The sequence below is a fragment of the Heterodontus francisci genome, chromosome 9, assembly GCF_036365525.1.
Source record: "Heterodontus francisci isolate sHetFra1 chromosome 9, sHetFra1.hap1, whole genome shotgun sequence".
Lineage (NCBI taxonomy): Eukaryota > Metazoa > Chordata > Chondrichthyes > Heterodontiformes > Heterodontidae > Heterodontus > Heterodontus francisci.
The window spans coordinates 62,281,144-62,307,352 of NC_090379.1; the positions used below are offsets into that span (position 1 = coordinate 62,281,144).

At 42.8% G+C, this 26,209-nt stretch overlaps 1 long non-coding RNA gene across 3 annotated transcripts in view; it reads left to right on the forward strand.

Annotated features, from left to right (window-relative positions):
• The window catches only part of LOC137373821 (uncharacterized), an 82,669-nt gene that overhangs the window by 46,500 nt on the left and 9,960 nt on the right, over positions 1-26,209 (forward strand). The window contains exons 2-6 of one of the 3 annotated variants that reach the window (XR_010975710.1): positions 19,898-20,005; positions 20,096-20,135; positions 22,242-22,327; positions 22,985-23,107; positions 24,081-24,219. This is a non-coding gene — a long non-coding RNA (uncharacterized lncRNA). The remainder of the gene's footprint in view (positions 1-19,897; positions 20,006-20,095; positions 20,136-22,241; positions 22,328-22,984; positions 23,108-24,080; positions 24,220-26,209) is intronic. The other 2 variants (XR_010975708.1, XR_010975709.1) reach the window with 2 other exon arrangements.

Below are 26,209 nucleotides of genomic sequence, written 5' to 3' on the forward strand. Positions count from 1 at the left end.
TTTTACCTCCTACTCCTCCCCTGATGAATGGTCTCCTTCCAGGGCCTCAGTCCTTAAGGTCCAAACCTGTCTAGAGGGCCTTGTTATGGAGAATGCAGCAGACCACCACAATGACCAAGACCCTTGCAGGTTGATATTGTAGGGCACCACCTGCCGCGCTCAGGCACTGAAATCGCTTCCTCTGAAGTCCAATGGCCTGTTCAATTGTTGGCCTTCTGAGCAGATGGCATTGGTTGTTTCACCTTTGTGCCTCTCTCTGGGGGTCCTGTAAAGGGGTCAGTAACCAACTCCAAGGGATTCACCTTGTCCCCTTGTATCTATCCACACACTTTGGGGATGGAGTGAAGATCCGGGTCTACCTGGATTGGCAGAGGATAAGAACATGAAAAATATGAGTGGGAATAGGCAATTCATCCCCTCGAGCCTGTGCTGCCGTTCAATATGATCATGGCTGATCTGATTGTGGCCTTAACTCCACTTTGCTGCCTGCCCCCAATAACCCTTGACTCCCTCGTCAGTCAAAAATCTGTCATCTCAGCCTTGAATATATGCAATGACCTAACATCCACTGCTCTCTGGGAAAGAGAATTCCAAAGATTAATAGTCCTCTGAGAGATGCAATCCCTCCTCATCTTCATCTTAAATAGGAGACCCCTTAATGTGAAACTGTGCCCCCTAGTTCTAAATTCCCCCACAAGGGGAAACATCCTCTCAGCATCTACCCTGTCCAGCCCCCTCAGAATCTTATACGTTTCAATAAGATCACCTCTTAATCTTCTAAACTCCAATGAGTATAGGCCCAACCTGCTCAACCTTTCCTCATAAAACAAACCCCTCATCCCAGGAATCAGCCTAGTGCACCTTCTCTGAATTACTGCCAATGCAAGTATATCCCTCCTTAAATATGGTGACCAAAACTGTAGACAGTACTCGAGGCGTGGTCTCACCAGTGCCCTGTACAGTTGTAGCAAGATTTCCCTACTTTCATTCTCCATCTCCTCTGCAATAAAGGGCAACATTCCATTTGCCTTCTTAATTACTTGCTGTACCTGCATGCTGACTTTTTGTGATTCATTACAAGGATACCCGGGTCCCTCAGTATCGCATCATTCTGCCGTCTCTCTATTTAAGTCATATTCTGCTTTTCTATTCTTCCTGCCAAAGTGGGGTCATAGCAGCTGCCAGGAAAGCGAGCGCACACTTGGAGGAAACTCTTGTTGTGGTTGCAGACCAGTTGAATGTCGAGGCGGTGGAAGTCCTTTCTGTTGATGAATCTCATTGGCCAGTTGCTGGGTGCCCTGATGGCCACATGGGTACAATTGGTGATGCCCTGCACCTGGGGGAATTCAGTGATGGAGGCAAAACCCAATGCCCTCTGTGCCTACACAGGCCCCTCTGTGTCAAAGTGGATGTAGTCCCCTACCCTCCTGAATATGGCATCTGTGAAGTGCCTGATGAGCTGCTGATTGCAATGTCACCTAGATCCGTGTTGATCCCTGGAATGACCCGGTTGCACGGAGACCTTGATGGCTGCAGATAGGGGACTGCCATGGGGGCTGTGAGGCCTCAGGTCATTGCGGAAGAGCACACAGGACTGGGACCATCTGCCTGGATAGGCACAGCCTCCTATGGCACTGGTGCTCTGTCATTTGCAGGGAGCTGACTCTTGGGCTGTGCACCTGATGTCTTGGGTAGTGCCTTCCTCCCCTCGTAGCCCCCCCACTGTGCTCCTCCGACTTCCTGCTGTCCAGAAGGTCGCATCTGCTACAACTCTCCTGGCTGCTCTGTCCAATGTCAGAAAAGCCTGTTCCCATCCGAACTCCCTCAGCTGGACTTCATATGTTCACCAGGCCTTCCCCTGCCAGCCGAAGGAGCCCAAGTGATGCCAGCTGCCATTGCAGGTGGCCACTGTTGAGGCTGCATCATGAGGGAGAGTGCACCTCAATGCCAAGGCAACCTCAAAGAGATGGTAAGTATTTTCCACCAAACTGCGGCCAGGCAGGCAGGCCCCGGCAAATGGGTGAAGGGGTTTGTCATATTTCAGCGGCAGTGCCTTAGCCGTGGGAGGCGGCCATTACCACCGGGGGCTCCTCCATGGGCTATGGAGCAGCCGTTAAGGAGGCCACCCCCCACCCTGGGGAACCCATTGGTAGGCCAGTGGGTTTACCTACCGGTTTTCCCACGTGGCGGCGGGCCCTCCCGACGTGGGCAAAATGCCAGTGGGGACAGGAAGAGGCCCTTTTGGCTACTTAAGTGGCTCAATTAGCCATCTGGTGGGCGGCTGCGCTGCTGAGGTTCCCGCTGCTGGTAATATTCCATGGTAACGTGAAGACGTCGGGCTCCCCTCCCAATGCTTTCCTCCGCTATATTACCAGCCCTCCTGCCTCCCAGCCCATCGGCATAGGGTTGGGAAAATTCAGCCCACATGTTTCACCATGTGGGTCTGGAATCTCATGTGTATTTGCACGCAGAGACACGTGCAAGTGGGGCACAAACTAAATACACTGGCTAAAAGATTGCGTAATTTGGGTGTAAGCGAGTTACGTGAGTTACGTGCATAAGTGCAATATTCCCAAATCTCCTCAATCATCTATTCATCCTTTTGCCTGAACACATCTCGACCCATAATAGTGGCCGCGCCGGCAAATTACAGTGCCTTGTACTAGAGTTTCCTACAATTGTGCTTGCTCAGATTCCCTCTTCACACTAGAATCAGATTTTCAGATACACAGGGAACAGATAATTCTTCTGTTGTTTTATTGCAATTTTTGAGCGTTTTTTACTTGACCCTCACAGAGACCTGCTCTGTATTTTCTATTTCTTGAATGCATAAATATGGTATAAGTCACATGCAAAATTGAAAAGCTACCCTGATTGCAGGCTCTTAAACATGCTGTGCCTGATCTGCATGAGTGATGATTAAATGAGTTGAAGCATTAATTTTCATTCTTAGAGAAGGAATATGCGGTGTGAATTCAGCATGTTCCTTGGGTTCAAATTGTTTATGCTGATTTCTGGTCATTATTACAATTTAGGGTATTCTAATAACAGTGGCAGGTGTTATGAAGGTGATTCCATGTTTTAATATTTTGTGAGGACTCGTGTTTTAAAATTGTGGAAATGGATTCCTTTGGAGGACTGAAGAGAATACATAAATGCTGGATTTTGTTTTTTTTTTAAAAAAAGGTCACTGGAAGGACTTTGGGATTTGGTTTAAAAACACACTTACTGGAAGTCAAATGTCTTCAGCTAAGCAAACAACAGGAGCCTTGGTGGCTAGGGGGTGTCATTTACAGAGAAGTGACATGTCAAGATTTATGGTGGTCAACAGTTGATTTTGTTTTGAATTGTGTCATGCAGGCCCCCACCTGTCAAGAATGAGGGACATTAATTTTGCCACATGGACATTAAATTTCAAATTGTTGCTGGGAAGAAGAGAAGCCTATTACAAAGAATTGCCAGGCCCCTGGCCGGAACGACATTTTTGCATCTTCACAGACAGTGTTGGAATAAAGGAGCTATCCCCTGCTCCCATACAATAAACAGAACAGACCTGGTCAAACCAGTCAATCATGTGACCACCCTGCTGGCCAACTTGGGGAGGTTTAAGCTTGTAGAGACAGTGTTTGAACTGGCAGAAAGCTGAATGCTCCCAGACTGAAGAAGACCTCCTCTCTCCTGTCTGCTCCCATCTCTTTCTCACGGAACTGAAACCAACTGAAGACACATGAACCCCAAGAGAGAAAAGTCTCCTACAGTGAACAAGGTTTAAGAAGAATACTGGGCCCCAACAAAAAGCAAGATCAGCCTACAAAAGGACTCTACAGTGAGCACGAAGAACCATAACAAACTCTTCAGATATTGCCTCAAACTTTTCCACTTTACTTTTCTTCTGCTTTTTTCTGTCTCTATTTGTATGTGCATACTGCATATGCATGCTATCATGGGCATGTCGTGTATCTGTAAGCGTCAACCGATTTAGAATTTAAGTTTAAGTTTTAATAAATTTCAATATTTCTTCTTTAAACCTAAGAAAGTCTGTTTGTGCTCATTTCTTTGTCTTATAATTGGAAAGCGGTGAACAAGGATTCACCAAGGGGGAGCTAAAACACAGTGTGTTTAAAAATAAAACCCCTGCTACAGTCAGACCAGTTGAAGACAGAAAGGGACCCCTAGACTTCTTTCTCACCTGGTCGTAACAATTGTTTTGAGTCACTTGGGGGTAAGCCTACCGAGAGAGAAGCAACCAGCTCATCCTTTTTCCACCTCTCTAAGAAACCTGAGAATCCAGTGTGCGATAGCTGAAACCCCTGATGCCTCAATTCACCTGGAAAGCTTGCCAGCCTAATCCTCGAAGTTGCCTGAAGAGAACTGCTCCAAAAGGATTCCAGTTAAAGCTGTCTACGCCTATTTGGGACTCCACAATAAAGGGACAACTGATATCATTCCATATCTTCTCCTTTTCCTTCAAGAATTAACAAGCATTTGGCCAAAGTATTTTTTTTGTCTTTTTTGTAAAGAGATCTCTGCAGAGAAAACCTCTTTATTTTTCTTTAACCGGTGTCATGTGTGCATGTGTCTTGGGCTAAATTAAGAGAACTTTCATATTTCAATCAGTGTAAATGCTTTGCATCTTTAGAATTTTGTTGTTTATTAAAGAAACCTGGTTGGTGAATTTTATTCTGAAATAAAAATAGAGTATATAATTGGCCATATCAGTAACTGGATAAACATTTAAATATATGTTGTGACCCGTGAAGAAGTGGAACGAGAGAAAGACAGTGCACTCCTTCCCCCTCGGTTGCAACACAGGAAATTTGAGCGTAACTTAACATTGGCAGAATAGGTGTGGAAATGGGTGCACTTTCAGGTCCCACTTCCCGGTTTTACCCACGGAGGAAATTCCAAACCCTGATCTGTGCTGATCAGTGAATTGTCACAGGAACAGCAGATGTAATAAAGCTGTGCTGTGTAAACAACTTATTCATAACTGTAAATTCTTAATGTGTAACTCTGTCTTGCTTCCAAGTTCCTGATGCAACCCCCTCTTTTAGTGTGAGATTTACAGACTTCACCACAAATGTCTAGAGACAATGATCTCAGTGTTTACCTAAAAAATTTAATTTTCATTTTTAATCTTTGCACTTCAGCTTTATCCTTCTCTTTTCATCTCGGATCATTTATTTGAGAATTTGATTAATTTTAGCGATGCACGCAATATCCTTGCTATAATCCTGCAATAAATCATTCTAGATTAAGGTACGCACAGATGGATGAAATTATATAAGATAATGTAACAGGAACTAAAAATTGCAGGAACAGTAATAGCTGAAGTTGTACTGAAATGGGAGGAAATCATAAATACAATTTCTTTTTCAACCAGCCACCATTAAAATGCAGGTTACCTGCTATTTTTAAACCTTAAACACTGAGACAATAACTCTTGCTGCCAGAGGTTTTAGATGTGAAAGGTGAAAAGGACTTTCAGGTAGATACATCACCAGGATAGCTTACAAACCTAACAGGATCCTGATTCATTTTAACTTGCAGCACAATAATCTGGCAAACTGCAGTAGTCATACAAGTCCATAAAATTTCAAACAGCCTGTGATGTTACCACAATTAAGGCAATTGGGAAGATTGAGGGGACTGTCATTATATTCAGTCTGTAGATGGAATATTCAGACTAGTGTCATGCAGACCCCCCACCTGCCAAGAATGAGGCACATTATTTTTGTCATATGAACATTGATTTTAAACTGTTGCTGGAGTGAAGAAAGGACTTGTTAAAATAAAATCACCAGATACTTGGCTGGAAAAATATTTGCATACTAATAGTCAGTGCTTGGAGAGACAAAGGACTATTCCTTGGTCTACTTAACCCAAAATGGACTGTGATCACCAGACATTGAAGGTGAGGAAGCTCACATTCCAGAATGACTGCTAAGATGGCAGAATCCACAAACAGCAGTGGTCAAACCAGCTAGTCACATGATAACCTGCTGGGCAACCTGGGGTTTTTTGAATTGTGCCACAGAGAAAGGTTGTTTGAACTGGAACCTGCAACAAGGAAGCCTCTCTTTCTCTGGCTCTCTCCCCAAGCCATCAGACCCACAGAAGGCATGTAAACCTCAAGAGAGAAAATACTCCAACATCAAAACAAGTTGAAGCGTGAACTGGGCCCCAAAGAACAGAAGGACTGACTGGCAACCAAAGATTCCACATTGAACTTAAAGGACATGATTGAGGTGTACAAGATTATGAGGGGCATTGCTGGTTAGATAGGTAGAAACTTTTTCCCTTAGCGGAGGGGTCAAGAACCAGGGGGCATAGATTTAGGGTAAGGGGTAGGCGGTTTGGGGGGATTTGAGGAAAAGTATTTTCACCCAGCGGATGGTTGGAATCTGGAATGCACTGCCTGAAGAGATGGTTGAGGCAGGAGCCCTCACAACATTTAAGAAGTATTTAGATGAGCACTTGAAACGCCATAGCATACAAGGCTACGGGCCAAGTGCAGGAATATGGGATTAGAATAGTTGGGTGCTGGATGGCTGGCACAGACATAATACTAACCTGTTTGCGACTGAAGCTTGAAGCTCGCCAAACCAGGGTGAAGTAACTTGGGATAAGTTAAAAGCACTGTCTATGAAGGAGTTGAGGAAAATGGCTGAGCAGTGTGGGATCACTGTATGTGGCAAAGCTAGGAAGTCTGAACGCCTAAAACTTGTGGCCAACCATTTTTCCCTTGAATCTGAAGAAGCAGAAACAGGGTTAGAAGTAGACCCAGACAGGGTATTGCTAGCAAAGATACAATTGGAACAAAGGAAACTTGAATTAGAAGACAGGGAAAGAGAAAGAGAAAGGGAGAGACAGGAGAGAGAGAAAGAAAGAGCCTTCCAGAAGGAACGCAAAGACAAAGGGAGAGGAGAGAAAGCAAGAGAGGAGAGAGAAAGAGAAAGAATCTTCCAGAAAGAATGTGAAGAGAGAGAGCTGAAGCGACTTGAGTTAACTAGCGGGTGACAGAGTAACCCCAGTGAAAACATGGCAGTACGGAGGAGCGTAATTCAGGGTTGGTTACAGAATTGTTAAAACTTTCCCAACTGATTCCAAAAATTCAATGAGGGAGACGTAGAAGCGTTTTTTGTGTCTTTTGAAAAACTGGCAAGGCTGATGTCTGCTGTTACAGTGTAAATTAAACGGAAAAGCCCATGAGTTTATTTCATGTTGCCAGATGAGAGTTCATCAAATTATGAACTGACAAAAAATGAGTTAGTACCAAAGCCTATTGCCAAAAGTTTAGAACCTTCAAAAAGCAAGTTGATCGAACTTACCTGGAGTTTGAGAGAAATAAGCAGCTGGCTTTTGACCAGTGGCTGAGGGCTCTTGACGTACAGCTCAGCTATGAAAATCTCAGAGAAGCAATTTTGTTAGAGGAATTTAAAAACTCTCTCCCACTCTCCATAAAGACACATGTAGAGGAACAGAAGGCTCATAGAGCCTGGCAAGCCGCAATTCTAGCTGATGAGTTGGCTCTCATTTATAAGTCGGTTTCCCAGGGGAAAACTTTTCCTAATCACCCCCACAAATCTGAAAAGGACAAAGGGTGGGAAGGTGATAGAAGCCCAAGCAGTCCTGGGAGGGAAGGATTAGCAGGAGACACAGGAAGCCCTCTTCCAGCCAAAAAGGAAGGTGCTGTAAGTAGGAATATGACCCGGAGACCTGTGTGCTTCCATTATAATAAGGCAGGGCATTTAAGAGCTGACTGCTGGAAACTAAAGGGGAAACCTGTAAGGTTAATCAGGGTGCACCCACTCAGTGAAGAAGGGACCCTGATGGAAAGCACAGCAGAACAAGCTGTGGCTTTAACTGCAGTAAGAGGGAGACCCAGGAAGCATACGGCTGCAAGTGCAGGAAAATTTAATAGGATTCCTGAAGGTTATCACAGTTTTGTGTCTGAAGGGAGAGTAACCCCATACCCCTCGAGTAGGGCAAGCAAGCCCATAGTAATTCTCAGGGACACAGGGGCCACTAGATCCCTTTTACTGGGAAAAGGCCTGACCTTTTCCTCAGAGAGTGCAGTAAACACCAGAATGGTGGTGAATGGTATTGGAGGGCAGCATATGCCTGTACCTTTAAACCGGGTGCACTTGGAGTGCGACCTAGTTTCGGGACCGGAGACCATAGGGATTGTCCCTAGTTTGCCTGTAGACAGCATTGACCTGCTCCTAAGTAATGATCTGGCAGGGATGACGGTGGAAGCTTCTCCAGTAGAGAAAGAGAGACTGCAGGAAGTCAGAGAAACAGGGCAGTCGCAGGAGACGGTCCCTGCAGTTTCCCTGAATGGATAATGAATCAGGCCATGATCAAACCAGCTCCCCCAGAGGGGGCTGCATTGGCACTGCAGGCAGATGACCATGAGGTCTGTTTGTCTGAGACTTTCTTTGGAAAGTTAGAAGACCCAGGGAATAAGTTAAATAGATCTTCTCTAGCTGAGGCTCAGTGAGCTGACCCAGTATTGAGAGAGTTAGCACAGGCTGCCCAGTCTGAAATTGAAGCAAAGGGAGTCCCTGATTGCTACTACTTAAAGAATGAGGTACTGATGAGGAAAATGAGTTCTCCTCACAGACCTGAGAGCAAACAGTGGATAGTGGTTCACCAGTTAGTGGTGCCACAGAGGTACCGGAGTGAAATAGTAAGAATGGCCCATAAGATTGCAGTGGCTGTACATGTCGGTATACAAAAAAACCAAAGCCTGCATAAGGCAGCGGTTTGACTGGCCAAAACTCCACAAAGATGTGATGGAATACTGTAGGAGTTGCTACATATGCCAGGTTGAGAGGAAACCCCAACTTCTGCACCTCTAAGTCCTGTATTGGTGTTTGGAGGACCCTCCAGCAGAGGGCTGGAGAACTGTAAGGGACCCCTGCCGAGAACAAAAGGGGATAGGCAGGCACAAGGCTGGCAACAGGTTAGAAAGGAAAGAGGAAAAAGGGACCAAGAGGGCAGGTTAAACGGAGTCTGGGAAGAATCCCGGACGAAAACCCCTACTGTCTGGTCATCCAACCCCGAAATGTTTGAAAAGTTAGACCCCACATTCTGCTCTGTAAATACAGACACTAAAAGCACCCCACCAGAGTTGCTAACAGCATTTACAGGAACCTGCAGAGACAAAGAAAGTCCTCAAGAGGACAGAAAAACCTTGAGGGTGATGTCTCACCAAGTTGAAGCGTCGCAGGGGAGTGCAGTAGAATCTGGACAACTACCTGCAGGTAGGAGTGTCCCAAAGGACAAGGGGAAGATTATCAAAGAATCCTGCCCCCACAGTCAGGAGAAAAGGGAGCCAGCATCCCCTGAGGTGAAAAACCCTTGCATGACTCATCAAGGCACTGAAAGAGAGTTCAGGGTGGCACCACCCACTGCCGCTGCCACTGAACAGAACTCCAACCTAGGGCTAATTAAACCTAACCCTCACCCCCACCCTGCAGACCTCAACAAGAACAAAGACCCCTTCAGGCAGTCATGGAAATGGGCAAACTGAAAAAAAAATGCCCCAAAAACCACATGTTTATTGCCAGAAAGGACCATTTAGAGCAGTACTGCCATCAAGAAAAGACAGGCTGTAACAATTGTAAGGGTTCTGAATGAATGAGAGAGATGCATATATGTGTTCCTGTCCTTATCTTCTCTCTCGTCCCTTTAAATGAAATGCTCTTTTTTAAAATTCGCATTTCATTCCGCTGGGTGTGGAGGTGTCATGCAGACACCCACCTGCCAAGACTGAGGCATATTAATTTTGTCATATGAACATTGATTTTAAATTGTTGCAGAACTGAAGAAAGGACTTGTTAAAAAAAATCACCAGACACTTGGCTGGAAAAACATTTGCATGCAAACAGATAATGCTTGGAGAGACAAAGGGCTATTCCCTGGTCCACTTAATCCAAAATGGACTGTGATCACCAGACACTGAAGGTGAGGAAGCTAACATTCCAGGATGACTGCTAAGATGGCAGAATCTACAAACAGAAGTGGTCAAACCAGCTAGTCACATGACTAACCTGCTGGGCAATCTGGGGTTTTTTGAATTGTGCCACAGAGAAAGGCAGAAGGCTGTTTGAACTGGAACCTGGAACAAGGAAGCCTCTCTTTCTCTTTGGCTCTCTCCCCAAGCCATCATACCCACAGAAGACATGTAAACCTCAAGAGAGAAAAGACTCCAACATCAAAACAAGTTGAAGCGTGAACTGGGCCCCAACGAACAGAAGGACTGACTAGCAACCAAAGTCTGCACATTGAACTTAAAGGACTGTAGCTACCAGATATTTCTTCAAACGTTTCCCCTTTATTCTTTCTACTTTTTATGTCTCTATCTGCATGTGTGTTTATCGCGTATGCACACTCGTGTGGTCACGTCACATATTTGTAGTCGGTAACTGGATTAGAGTTTAAGATTAATAAACTTCTACCTTTCTTGTTTAAAATCTAAAAAAACCTGTCTGAATGGATTTCTTTGCCTGACAATTGGAAAGCGGTGAACAAGGATTCACTAAGGGGGAGATAAAACACGGTGTTTTAAAAAAAAATTAAACCCTGCTACGGTTAAACCAGGCAAAGGCTGAGAGGGAACCCCTAGACCCCTCTCACCTGGTCATAACACTAGGATAAACGAAGGAGTCATATGACCCTTTGGAAGAAATCCAAACAAAACAATAAGGAAACATGAGCACCATAATGGAGATCAGGTGTCTGTTTGATTTTTGTAAAACACCATTAAATGGATATAGCAGCAGTAAAAGTGACAAATGTAACAAACAGCATGTCCTTTTCATGGTTTTATATACATCTAAAATATATTTTGTATAGACTAGCCGATCCCCAGTGGTATTGCACACATTTCCCTGGTGATTGTGGTGATAAAGAGGTAACAAGGTGGAGCACAGAAAATAAAGGACATGGTCTATAAGATATAAAGAGCCAACACATAAATATACAATTATTACATGAACACCCACAAATATTTCAAAAGACAACAGCAAAAGTATTTTTAAAAGACTGCCCATACAAAAATGTTAATTTATTACTCTCACACAAAGGGATAAAGGATCCATTATAAAACTATTAAATATCACTCCTTTTTAGTTTTATTTTTAGTTATTTTTCTCTTTTTTTATTTGTTTATTTTATTCTAGTTTGTTTCTACTGTGTCTACCCACTGTATTTTTCATGTTTGTGCTTGGGGCCAGGCTGTTCATTTTTCTGTCAATTAACACCCTCCCTGCACTAACAGTTTGTCTTTCAGCACACCACTAACATACTGTTTGCCTTTGCTCCATGACATTCTCGTCAGTTATTCTCTGTGACCTTGTCCTATTAACACCTTCTCTATGGTTATCTCTTGTCCCACCCCTGCTTTATTTGCTTAAAACCAATTACATTTCTAATATTTGCCAATTCTGCTGAAGGGTCACTTTGTTTTTATTTCAGATTTCCAGCATCTGCAGTATTTTGCTTTTATTATTATTGAAGATATAAAGGTCTCAATTTTCAATGTTTTCACCTGGTGGTAATGGCCTCAAAATGAGGGTGATAGCCTTACCACCTTGTTCACACTGCCAAAATAGCTGGTTCTGTTTTGAAAGTACCACCAGGTGTCCAAAGCATCCATCTGTTTCAGGTGATACACCTTTTTTAATGTGGAAACCAGGGTCCTAAGACATAAGTGGGACCCCGATTGTCATGCAACCATTCAGAGCCTGCGGCGACAGAATCAAAAGGCCCACCGATGATAAGTTCTGAATTATTTTTATGGTCCCGGACAGCAGTAGTGGTCCTCATGGGCCTGCAAAAATAATCTGGGTCACTGCTGCCCACGGACCCCTGTTCTCCATAATTGGGACCCTCTTCTTCCCTCAAAACTACTTTGTTGGCGGCTGCCCTGGCCTGATCTTGAGGCCTGATTCTGATGAGCATCATGACACCTGTATGGCACCCCGTAGCACATCTGCCAAATTTAAATGAGACTGGGGTCTCAAAATCCTGGGAGTCTCTTCACTATCTGAATGGGCAGTTGGCCAGTCACAGAAGAGGCAAAATTAATCCCAAAGAGTCTACAACAAAATGTTTTAAATATTACTTCAGATAGGAACTCTCAAAAGTTGAATGGGAGAGGCTGTTTACAGGTAAAGGGACATCTGGCAAGTGGGAGGCTTTTAAAAGTGAGATAGGAAGAGTTCAGGGCAGGCATATACCTGTTAGATGGAAGGGCAAGGCTTGCAAGTTTAGGGAACCTTGGTTGACAAGGGATATTGAGTGTCTGGTCAGGACAAAGAAGGAGGCATATGTCAGGTCTAGGCAGCTGGGATCGAGTGAGTCCTTCGAGGAGCACAGGGGATGTAGGAGTACACTTAAGAAGGAAATTAGGAGGGCGAAAAGGGGCCATGAGATTTCCTTGGCAGATAAGATAAAGGAGAATCCTAAAAGATTCTATAAGTATATTAAGAGTAAAAGGGTGGCTAGGGAGAGAGTAAGTCCCCTTAAGGATCAGTGTGGCAATCTATGTGTGGAGCCACGGGAAATGGGCGAGGTCTTAAATGAATATTTCTCGTCTGTATTTACCGTGGAGAAGGTCATGGAAGTGAATGAGTTCAAGGGAGGGAACACCGATATCCTGGAGCATATCAACATTACAAAGGAGGAGGTGTTGGAGGTTTTGAAGCACATTAAGGTGGATAAATCCCCAGGGCCTGACCAGGTGTATCCTAGGATGCTATGGGAAGCAAGGGAGGAGATTGCTGGGGCCCTGGCAGAGACTTTTGTATCATCGTTAGCCACGGGTGAGGTACCGGAAGACTGTAGGATAGCTAATGTTGTGCCTTTATTTAACAAGGGCAGCAGGGATAAGCCAGGGAACTACAGGCCAGTGAGCCTTACATCAGTTATGAGAAAGTTATTGGAAGGGATTCTGAGAGACAGGATTTATATGCATCTGGAAAGGCAAGGTCTGATTAGGAATAGGCAGCATGGCTTTGTGCGTGGGAAATCATGTCTCACGAATTTGGTTGAGTTTTTCGAGGAGGTGACCAAGAGGATTGACGAGGGCAGGGCGATGGACGTTGTCTACATCGACTTTAGCAAGGCCTTTGACAAGATCCCACATGGTAGGCTGGTCTGGAAGGTTCGAACACATGGGATCCAGGGTGAGCTAGCAAATTGGATACAAAATTGGCTTGGTGATAGGAGGCAGAGGGTGGTAGTGCAGGGTTGTTTTTCCAATTGGAGGCCGGTGACCAGTGGTGTGCCGCAGGGATCGGTGCTGGGCCCTCTGTTGTTTGTCATATATATTAATGACTTGGATATGAATGTAAGGGGCATGATTAGTAAGTTTGCAGATGACACCAAAATTGGTGGTATAGTGGACAGTGAAGAAGGTTGTCTAAGATTACAACAGGATATAGATAAACTGGGAAAGTGGGCAAGGGAGTGGCAAATAGAATTTAACGCAGACAAGTGTGAAGTGATGCATTTTGGGAAGTTAAAACAGGGCAGGACATATACAGTGAATGGCAGGGCCCTGGTGAGTGTTCTTGAGCAGAGAGACCTTGGGGTGCAAGTACATAGTTCCCTGAAAGTGACAACACAGGTAGACAGGGTGGTGAAGAAGGCGTATGGCATGCTTGCCTACATCGGCCGAGGCATTGAGTACAAGATTTTGGACGTCATGTTACAGTTGTACATAATGTTGGTTAGGCCGCATTTGGAGTACTGTGTGCAGTTCTGGTTGCCGCACTACAGGAAAGATGTGATTAAGCTAGAGAGGGTGCAGAAAAGATTCACAAGGATGTTGCCTGGTTTGGAGGGCTTGAGTTATAAAGAGAGATTGGATAGGCTGGGTCTGTTTTCCCTGGAGAGAAGGAGGCTGAGAGGGGACATGATAGAGATATATAAAATTATGAGAGGCATAGATAGGGTAGATAACCAGAGTCTGTTTCCCATGGTAAGGGTGACTAAAACTAGAGGACATAGATTTAAGGTGAGGGGGAGGAGGTTTAAAGGGGATCAAAGTGGTAAATTTTTCACATAAAGAATAGTGGGCATCTGGAATGAGCTGCCAGAGAAGGTGGTGGAGGCAGGAACAGTAGCAACATTTAAGAGGCATCTGGACAGGTACTTGAATAAGCAAGGCATAGAGGGATATGGAATTAATGCAGGCAGGTGGGATTAGTATAGATAGGCATTATGGTCAGCATGGACGCAGTGGGCTGAAGGGCCTGTTTCTATGCTGTACAACTCTATGACTCTACTTCCTGCTCCAAGATATAAAAGAATAGAAATTTAATCAGCTTAAATTGGGTTGCGCATGCTCCTAATGCGGCCAGTGGCAGAATCACGAGAAATTGGTCCTGTTGAGCTGTGGGTACCAGTTGCGGCTCCAGATACAGCTTACCAGTCCAGGGAACAACAAAGATTAGTCAGCCTGGACCCTGACCCAGTTGGTAAGCAGGGGAGGTAGAGAGAAGGCAATTGAGAGGGGGATGAGTGGCGGCCCTCAATGGCCCGTGAATTTAATTTTTTAATTTAGAAAAAAATTCCTTTCTGGAGGCAGCCTCCAGCGGTTGCTTTAAGGATCTGTGGTTTGGCTGCCAAGTGCCTGAGAATACTGACCATAGCATGCATGGCTGAGCTTAAATAGCAGGGAATCAGACAGTGAAGGGGTCTTTCCTTCGATAAGTTTGTCTTCTTTTGTCTTGGGGGGGGTCATCGTGGGGTCCATTCCATGTGAGGAACCTCAAACTGAGTCAGGAGGTTCAGTTTGGGATCGTTTTAACTATGGGCACACTGATGCATGCTTTAAACAATTTCTGGTGAAGATCGCGATTAAATTACATTGCTATATGTTCATGGATTCTGGTGAGGAGATACTTGCAGAACAATAGGGAAGTTAAACATTTGAGAACACATGCCATTTCTAAACATGTGCAGAGAGGAGCAAGAATACACGGACTACTTCAGTATCTGAGGAGTCGCGAATGCTGCTGAACGCTGTACAATTGTCAGCGAACATCCCCACTTCTGACCTTATGATTGAAGGAAGCTCATTGATGAAGCAGCTGAAGATGGTGGGGCCGAGGACACTACCCTGAGGAATTCCTGCACTAATGTCCTGGAGCTGAGATGATTGACCTCCAAAATCCACGACCATCTTCCTTTGCGCTAGGTATAACTCCAACCAATGGAGTTTTCCCCCCGATTCCCATTGACTTCAGTTTTGCTTGGGCTCCTTGATGCCATACTCAGCCAAGTGCTGCCTTGATGTCAAAGGCAGTCACACTCACCTCATTTCTTGAATTCAGCACTTTTGTTCATGTTTGAACCAAGGCTGTAATGAGGTCTGGAGTGGTCCTGTTGGAACCCAGTGTCACTGAGCATGTTATTGCTGAGCAAGTGCCGCTTGATCGCACTGTTGATGACACCTTCCATCACTTTACTGATGATTGAGAGTAGACTGATGGGGCGGTAATTGGCTGGGTTGGACTTGTCCTGCTTTTTGTGTACAGGACATACCTGGGCAATTTTCCACATTGTCGGGTAAATGCCAGTGTTGTAGCTGTACTGGAATAGCTTGGCTAGGGGCGTGGCAAGTTCTGGAGCACAGTTCTTCAGTATTATTGCCAGAATATTGTCAGGGCCCATAGCTTTTACAGTATCCAGTGCCTTCAGTCGTTTCTTGATATCGAATTGGCTGCAGTCTGGCATTTGTGATGCTGGGGACTTCAGGAGGAGGCTGAGATGAATCATCAACTCGGCACTTCTGGCTGAAGATTGTTGCAAATGCTTCAGCCTTATCTTTCGCACTGATAAACATGATTTCCCTTTCACAAAACCAAGTTAACTCTGCCTGATTACCTTGAATTTTTCTAAATGCCCTGCTATAACATCTTTAATAATAGCTTCTAACATTTTCCCTAGGACAGATGTGAAGCTAACTGGCCTAGTTTCCTGCTTTCTGTCTCCCTCCCTTTTTGAATAAAGGAGTTACATTCACTATTTTCCAATCTGAAGGAACCTTCCCCGAATCTAGGGAATTTTGGAAAATTAAAGCTAATGCATCAACTATCTCACTAGCCACTTCTTTTAACACCCTAGGATGAAGTCCATCAGGACCCAGGGACTTGTCAGCCTGCAGCTCAGTACCACTTCCCTGGTGATTGTCATTTTCTTGAGTTCCTCCCTCCCTTCTATTTCCTGGCTTACAGCTCATATTGGGATGTTATTTGTCTCTTCAATAGTGAAGACCGATGCAAAATATCTGTTCAATTCATCTGCCATCTCCTTATTATCCATTATTAATTCCCCAGACTCACTTTTTATAGGACCAAACGCTCACATTGTTAAAATAAAAGCAAAATACTGCGGATGCTGGAAATCTGAAATAAAAACAAGAAATGCTGGAATCACTCAGCAGGTCTGGCAGCATCTGTGGAAAGAGAAGCAGAGTTAACGTTTCGGGTCAGTGACCCTTCATCGGAACACTGCTCACATTGTTAACTCTTTTCTTTTTAAAATATCTATAGAAACTCTTACTATCTGAATTTATATTTCTAGCTAGCTTTCTCTTGTACTGTAATTTTACCTTCCTTATCACGATTTTAGTCATTCTTTGCTGTTTTTTATATTCTGTCCAATCTTTTGTCCTGCTTCCCATCTTTGCAAAATTATAGGCTTTTTATTTAAGTTTGATACTATCTCTAACTTTTTTAATTAACCACGGATGGCGGGTCCCACACTTGGAATGTTTCTTTTTTGTTGAAATGTGTTTATTCTGTGTATTCTGAAATACACACAGACACACAGAATATCTACCATTAGAATTAGAATTTTGAGACCAATCATTAATTTTATATGATAGATATAGTCAATTTCCTGTGATGTGGCACTCAACAGGTCACAAGCAGAGCATTCTTTCATCAGTGCAAAAGTGTTTACAGGACAACTAAAAGAAGGCTATGCATTTGGAGATGTATAACTGGTATTATATCACCAAATTGGCATTTTTTTCTTCAAGAATTTAGGAGATAAAATTCTACTTCAGCAGGGGCACAAAGCAGGTGGTTACATGGGGCAGCCTACAAGCCACACTATTTGATTATCATTTTCACTGAAGTCAATAGAAAGAGAAAATGAACAGGGCATCTAATGGGTAGCTAAACCTTTACCACCCATTTTGCAAACTTGCCAAAGTTGAATTTCACCCCCATTGTATCCACAAAATTAATACTATTTGTGAAGGGCCAGGAGTCTGAAAATGTAACCAATACCTTAAAAATAAAGTGGAAGTCTGCACTAAGTATAGCAAATCATGAATGCATTTATAATTTTGCTTGTGCACAGAGGAAAATTAAAATGGGAATCTGAGCTCAATAGAACCTGGCATAGACAGTTTCATTCCCATTTTAATGTATTTAAGTCTGTGTTTAATTGCTGTAAAAGACTTGCTGAGCATTATTGATGACACATATAAATCACAAATCAAGAAACAGTAGTATCTTGTTCATTTTCCAATTCAATGTAATTGAAGTCAATGTCATGATCCCTGTAGTTCATTGTAGAACACAAAGGTTTTGGCACCTCCTTCTGCCTCTTTTGCGTGTGGTTCCTAAATATCAGTTTCCATCTTGTTCTGTTCCAGAGGCTGCCTGTTTTTTGTTCACTTCAGTCTTGAACATGATCCTTATGATCCCAAAATAATTGTCTGCTTATGTGCAACTTCAGAAATGCATTGACAGCATTATATATGCTCAATTATATTTGTAGGAAAATTGTATATAATAAATACTCAGGGCCATAGTGATGCAGTGGGTCAGTGTATCAGAATCCTGGGTTCAAACGTAGCCTAGAATAATGGGATGAAAGTCTGCTTTGTCTGTTAACTGCAAAGCCCCTCTGTGCAATGAGTTTAACCAGTCTCAACAAAGGTTCTGGTGGAAATGGGACCACAGAATATGACTGTGGCACCAAATTGATGATCTCACTCAGAGAGGTTAAATGGATCGTTGTTGTGGGAATGGTGAAAAATTTACACTGGTGCAGTAGTAGGCACATTTCTGACAGTGGGATTAAGGCACATCTAGCTGTGTTACATCTGATCTGAGATTGCTCAGTATGGAAATGGTGATGAAATTTGTAGAAATTATGCATTCTCCAACACTGGCATCTCTTATCATGAGGAACACAGAACATTTTAAGGATATAGATTAGATACAGAGGTCCTGTATAAAGACTGTATAAAATATTTTTGAACTAATGACAAATGAAGGCATTTTGTATCAGTATGAAAATTATCAGAGCAATAAATACAATATTACAGTCAGAATATGATCTGGTTGGGTAGTTTTGTATTTCAGTAGAACAAGGTTCACAGGTTTTACTACAAGATTGTGTACGAAAAAGGATGTCATAAAAATGTAAATTACCAAAAACACTGTATCAACAGCTATCTGTTGTAGTTCATCCAAATGTAGCAGTATAGATTTTGGGGGGTTATTTTGGCCAAAGGGTGAAACATGTGCGAAATGAATGCAGTGCTAATTGGGCCTGCCTGTTTGAAGGACCAGATTTAGCACACAATTTTGGTCCTAATTTGAACTTGCCTCGAGGTGCTAAACCAGAAATTTGCAGGTTTAGCACTCACCTGCTGATTAGACACAATTTTATGGAGCAGTATATGTGGCCTTCTTGCACCCATTTCCACTGAAAGTGTAGAGTGTGCTGGCTGGCACACAGAGGTACATTGGATGAATCAGAGACTGAAGGAAAGGGTGCACTAGTTCTCGAATGTGGCATAGGAGCTCCAGAGGAGAAGGGATGTCCTGTATCTGTGCAGGAAAGACAATTCGCTCTCCTGTCCCCCTTGACCCTTTCCCCTGCAGCAGCTGGTGCTGCTCTGCCTGATCTCATCACCTCCTCCTACTCTACAACCAGACTTAGGGGGACTGTTACGACCAGGTAAGAAAGGGGTCTAGGGTTCCCTCTCAGCCTTCACCTGGTCTTACCATAACAGGGTTTAATTTAAACACACCATGTTTTTATCTTCCCCTTGGTGAATCCTTGTTCACTGCTTTCCAATTATAAGGCAAAGAATCCAGCACAAACACGTTTTCTTAGTTTAAAGAAGAAAGATTGAAATTTATTAAACTTAAAATCTAATTTGATTAACACCTATGGATGTATGACATACCCACGCTAGCATGCATACGCAATACACACAGACAAATAGAGAGAAAACAGAGCAGAAGAAATAAAGTGGAAAAGTTTGAGGCAATCTCCGAAGAGGGTTTTTGTTACAGATCTTTAAGCTCACTGTAGAGTTCTTGATTGTAGGTAGCTCGTGCTTTGCATTGGGCTCCAGTATTCTTCTTAAACCTTGTTCGCTGTAGGAGACTTTTCTCTCTTGGAGTTCATGTGTCTTCAGTGGGTTTGGAGTTCCATGAGAAAGAGATGGGAGCAGACAGGAGAGGCTGTGGCGAGCCAACCAGGAGAGGTCTTTTCAGTCCAGGAGCAAACAGACACTACGAGTGAAAACTGTTTCTAGAATTCAGAAAAACCCAGGTTGCCAAGCAGGTTAGCCATGTGACTAGCTGGTCTGACCGCATCTGTCTGTGGATTCTCTGGTCTTAGCTGACCCTGGAATGTCTCTTCTTATACACAATACCTGGTGCTCAAAGTCCATTGTGGGTTAAATTGGAGCCCCTTTGTCGTTCAAAGCATTGGCTGTTGGTATGCAAAAATGTTTTTCCAGCCAAGAGCCTGGTGATTTTTTAAACAAGTCCTCTCTTCACTTCAGCAACAGTTTGAAACTTAATGTCCATATAATGAAGTTAATATGCCTCATTTCTGGCAGGTGGGGGTCTAGTATGACAGGGACCTCTAGCAAGATGCCCATGGCCAGGCAGTCCCTTTCTCCTGATGACTCCTATAATGTGGAATACCACAGCACTGACTCTTTCAGGTAAAATTCTCAAAACATTTCTGGAATAAATGTGTGAATGTTAGTGAAGTCTTGACAAAGTGTTCCAGAAAGTCTCTTGATGTGTTTCAGAGGTCCTCTTCACAGCTGCAGCAGCAATGAGCATGAAATGGTGAGTATCCCTTTAAGTAGCACTTGAAATCGACAGCAACACCATGTTTACTCCCAAACAGCTAGTCACGGTTAGGAGAGGCTGTAAGTTGAAACGCTATTCACCAAAATGCCGTGCAACCTTTTTAATGATCACGCCAGGCATTTTCAGTGGCAATCAGCCATTTAATGAGCCTCCAGCTGGCCATTCCTGGCACAGGCTTCAACTCCTTTACCAAGATGGCATCTTGAGTTAAATGCAGGTGAAACCAGCATTGCAGCTTAAGACCCCTATCTTGGCCACCTTGAAGGCTTTTTAGTGCAAATGTATTTTGTGAAAATTACGTCATGTTTTAAGTGATAAAGATATTGCAGCATTTGTTGAAATTGGTATATGCTTTGTTTTTGATCTTAAGATTCTAGCACTTAAATAAATGTAATTTCCTCAATTGCATCCAGTACTTTGTTGGAGCAAACATTACTGCTACACTTCAAATGTCACCTCTATTACCTAATTTTACAAAATTATTACTAATTTGTGACAGTTGGAAAGAGCCATCACGAGAACAAAGCTCAAGAATTTCAATATATTATCGATAGATATGCAAGTTTATAAGTATTTTTCATCATGTCCAAGTATTGCAGTCATGCAGCTCACTGTTATGAGTTTAAATCCCGTTTTCTGTCATAGGAAAAGGAGTAGGTCATTCCATACAATTGGCTTATCTGTACCCCAACTCCATTGGCCCATCTTTGTTCCAGATCCCTCAATACCATTACCTAACAAATATCTATGATCGCAGTCTTGAAAATTTCAACTGACCCAGCATCCACAACTATTTGGGGGAGAGAGTGCCAGATTTCCATTATCCTTTGTGTGAAACACCTGCATCAGATTAATTGTGCCAATTCTCAGCCTGCCACTCGTGGGGATTTAATTTGATGGGAAGTAAAATACGACCTTGTCTGGCTCGCCAATTCTCACTTCTTGCCATTAGTCCTTGTGTTTTTGTTGAAATTTCAGCAGTGACATAAGTACAGATGAAGAGCTGGTATTTTGAGTGCAAAGAAATGGATGTGGCTCTGTTTACTTCCTGGTGGGTGATTTTTCTTTTTCATTGCTCTTTAAGCACCCATCCATTCCTGCTCTTTTTTCCCATTTTCTTAAATTTACTTTTTGATGAGTCTTTTTAAAATGTTTTTCTTTTATCTGAGATCATTTCAATGGCAAGTTAGGAGACTGAGCCTCCTGATTGAGGTTTTTATAACTCTCTCCTTGTGGAAATGTCAATGGCACAGAATGCCCATGTTCCCAGTCAAGTGTCAGTTTTTGATAGTGAGAAGTCTCAAAACGGAGAAACTTTTTTTTAGGCCTGAGTATACTGCGTTTCTTTCTCATGTCAGACTGTCAGTAGAAATTGAATGTTGAACTGGCTGTTGAGTTGCTATTGTGTGATGTTTTTAGTCACAGTAGCAAGTCTACCTGCTTTTTACTTACTGCATGAAATATAAGTCAGTTTGTGGGTCTATAAATCACACACTGGGTCATTAGTTTCTCATTCACAGTCAGCTCCACACTTTAAATATACAACTGCTGCCTCAAGACCATTCTACTGCAGACAGAGCTTCCCTTGATGTACAGTAACCAGCCAGACATTTTGACCAGACTCACATCCTTTCTGTAACACAATCCATTTTCCAGATGAACATCTGCAATGTAATAAAGTTCATGGTGAGGAAGAGTGGATTTGGGTTGATGGCTGTTTCTCTTAAACGTGTGAATGGTTTTTCTAAAACCTCAGAAAAGCTTCTTTTACTCTTTCAAAAAATGAATTTGTGGTATCATTGGAAGACTTTGTGTGCAATCTGTATGTACACTACTTAAATATTTGCCTCATTGCAACAATGAAAATCCTGTTTACTCCTATTCTGATGATTTTAAATCTTTTTTCTGGTGCACATTTCAACAACGACAACAAAGGTGTTTTTACCTCCTTATTGGCACTGACTGGTACTGAAGCTAGGTAGAGGGGTTGTGATGCTAGACAATATTCTTTGTCACTTTTTTGTGGATCTTGCCACCTAATTAAAAAGATATTGCTCTCATTTTCTCTCTCACTGCCTCCAGAGAATATTTGGATCAGTACGCACATAATTCAACCCCCAATCTCCACTGGCGGAAGGGTATAATGACAGGATGACAAGTTTATATAGGTAAGTTTCCATTATAAATATTGACATAAGAATTGATAATGTGTAAAGTTGACAGAAAGTGCATGCAGACAGAAAATGGATACATAACAACAATAACTTGTGCTAATATAGTGGCTTTAACATAGTAAAATGTCCCAAGGCACTTCACAGGGTCACAGGAGTGATTACCAAACAAAATTTGATACCGAGCCCCGTAAGGAAAAATTGGGGACAGGTGACAAAAGATTTGGTCCAAGAGATAGGTTTTAAGGAGCGTCTTAAAGAAGAGAGAGATAGGGAGGCAGAGAGGTTTAGGGAAGGAAAACCAGAGCTCCATATTGGCAGATTACATGATGTATCAAATTCCTGTTTTGTGTCAGACAGCAGTCAAATACACACAATAAAATATTTTTGGTGAGAAGTAAAACCCCACATTAAAAGAGATATAATCATCTAGGAACTGCATTTTCATTTACTCTTCAACTGGTATTAACAAATTGAAACCAAACAATAGAGGCGCTTTATAATTTGAGCCATCACATGACTTCAACAGTGCTGCCTAATAGTGATATTGTGCTCTAGTGTTGCATTGCTTTTAAGTTAATGTCAATTAAGATGAAAAGTATGTGCTCATGCCTTAAAGTAGTTCAATAATTCCTTACAAATGTTATATTGCAGTGACTGAAGACACAATAGAACCCATTTATAAAGCTTCCTTTGGGAAGCATATAAAAGCCGTGTTATGTTGGAGAACTTTATGAAGGAGTCTACTGTACTTTACTTCAGAGACTGTAACAAGAGGTACCATTGCAAAGAAAAATTCTATTTTCAATAATATTTCACAATGATAGGGAATTGGCCAGAAGACTCCTACAAATATATTTAAACAATTTATCTTCAAGTTGGAAATGGGCTTATAGTGTTGAGGATCTGATATGTCATGCCCAATGGTGAGATATGATAAATATCTCCACTCAGGAGCCTAACCATAACTGACTCATGATTTTGTCTTTCATCAATTATCCAGTCAGCCTCATTTACGTAATATGATATCTCACTGCTGGTCATACTGTACCTTCTATGCATATTTAAGAAGACTGATTAAAACCAATTGATTTAAAAGGTTTGGCGTCACTATAATAATCTGTCTCCCTGTACGTTTTATACGAAAGATGTGGAGTGGTGCAATCAGTCACACAACAATGACTTATTATAACTTTTGTAGTTTGAGAGTTTTTTATAATTTATTAACTTAGGCTTATTTTGTCTCCTGGTTTTCTGGTTCCCATATGTTGGAAATAATCACACTTTAGACTTGAAAAGGCTGGAGCTCTTTGTTTAATCATTCAACTTCCATGCTACCTGATATAGGACTGCCCCAGGCTGATGTCCTGTTGCACGTCACATGACTCTCCAGTACAGCCAAGAATGTGGCCCCCCCGGAACACTTGCACATGACAATTAATTCCTAGCATTTTGCAGATAGTATAACAATATATAACACGCTGAAAGTTTGAATTTGACATGTAATCCAGTGTAAATTCATTTCCATGCAACACGATGATGGCTCCTTAGTAAAAGTTTTACATAAACCTATTTGTTGCAGAAACGAAGCAGTTCTTTTATTGTGAAGTTTCAGTGCAAGCCTTACATAAGCCCAAAACAACATTAAAATTATTTTTTATCGACTGATAATTATACCTCAAAGTTGCAAAATTTGTAAAATGGCATGAGGTTTTTTTTACTCACAGTTTTCCCCCATCTTCTCCAACAGGTGTTGATTCTGTTGTATGATTGCCTTTAAAAGTGATGTCCCTTTAAGATGTTAGTTCCATGCTAATGACCTCTATACCAGGATGCAGTCATGTGACTACAGGCCAGCGTCACTCTGCAACTGTAACGCCCAGATGAAGGTTCTGTAAATAGTTTGTTCTGTACTGTATATAATAGTTTAATGTTAATAAACCTGTTTGTGATCTGCAACCAACTGGACTCCACGCAACTCATCTATGTTGCACAAGACAATATAAAGAACTCATTATATGGTGGCAACAGTGGGATACGAACCCACGCCCCCGAACAACATAAATAGCTCATTACAGAATCCTTGTTGGGGGTATGGTATCATGAATGCTTGTTGTCCTCCAGCACCAAATGGCTATTATTAATTTGTGATCCTTGACGGTGAAGGTTGCAGGCTAGTCACCCATGGGGGTGGTGGGTATCACAGCTGGGCTTGTTTCTGTCCTTACCCGATGTCCATAAACAAGTACTTTGGCAAGGGTTTGCTGGATAGTGATCAGGAATGGAAACCGTGGCTGATTTTCATCCCCTTAACCAAGACAATTGTAAAGCTTTTATGGCCACAACAACAACTTGCATTTACATAGCACTTTTAACATAGTAAAATGTCCCAAGGTGGTTCACAGGAGTGTTCTCAAACAAAATTTGGCCCCAAGCTACATAAGGAGATATCAGGTCAGATGACCAAATGTTTGGTCAAAAAGGGAAGTCTCAAGGAACATATTAAAGGAGGATAATGAGGCAGAGAGGTTTAGGGGGGCAAGTACTGAGCTTAGGGCCTAGGCAGCTGAAAGTACAGCTACTCCAACTGGTATCAGTTAACTCAACAGAAACTAGGGGTTTAACCTGGGAACCTCCAAGTGTGGTGGCTTAAATATCTACTGTGTAGACCTGCTGAGTCATCAGGAGCATCTGTTCTTTATTTCTGTTATTTTCTTTCATATACTGTGTGTGGTCTTTATGCAAATGGATTCTTTCCACTTGTTTTGTTTTTATTCCTAGAAATAGTTCACATGTCTCATGGTTCATGAGTATCACTAAGGAAGTTTCTAAATTATTTGTACTTTTCCCCTCAAGCCACGCTGGTGTGGATGTATAAGTCAGGTGCTATACCACAGAGTAATGGCAGCCACAGAGGTTACGGGTGCAAAATTCAGATGGTGCCACAGAAGCTGATCACCCTCCTGGGGTGCACACTATGCCGCCAGTCACTTCGAGCATGCCATATTGAGCAGGGTGCTCAGGCGGATGTCCCCAGCATGCAACAGAAGCAGCTGATACCCCACCCCCTGCAACCACACCCCCCCACCCTCCACCCCCATAGGTGAATAGCCTGCAACCTTCACCGTCAAGGATCACAAATACATAATAGCCATTTGGTGCTGGAGGACAACAAGCATTCATGAAGCCTTACCCCCCAATAAGGAATCTGTAATGAGTTGTTTATGTTGTTCAGGGGCGTGGGTTCGTATCCCACCGCTGCCATCATATAATGAGTTCTTTATGTTGTCTTGTGCAACATAAATGAGTCTTTACTAGCTGATGTGACACCCAGAGGGGCTCAGCACTAGCGTTATTTAAAGGCACTTCCATCCATTTTGCAGTTATGGAGAAATTGAACAGCTCCTCGAGGGCCTCCTGCCTCCCTGTAGAACCATGGCATTGCTCCTCCAATCCACCTCCACCACTAATGCCTCCATTGCTGCATCCATGACCCTTGAACCCTCTCTCTGCCCTGATGTTCCATTTTCCTTGTTTAGAATTGCAGCAATAGTATTCAGCAGAAGCCTCCTGTAATTCAGCACAGCTTCCCTTTAAGAGGGACAGACTTCCTTTAAGAACAGAAGGCTGGCTGCAATCAGCACAATGCTGCTCAGCTCCCTGCTGAGCACAGAGGCAAGTAGCAGTGCAGAGCCCACTCAGCCCAACGCTACTATCAGGTAAGTGAGGTGGCAGCACAGAAAGGGAGGTTGGAGATGGGATGGTAGCTTTCAAAGATAAATTGGTCAAGGGACTTTTTTTCAGGAGAGGGGTGATGACAGCAGCTTTGAAAAGGGGGCGGAAGTATCTCAGGAGAGGGAGCTGTTAACATAAGAGCCA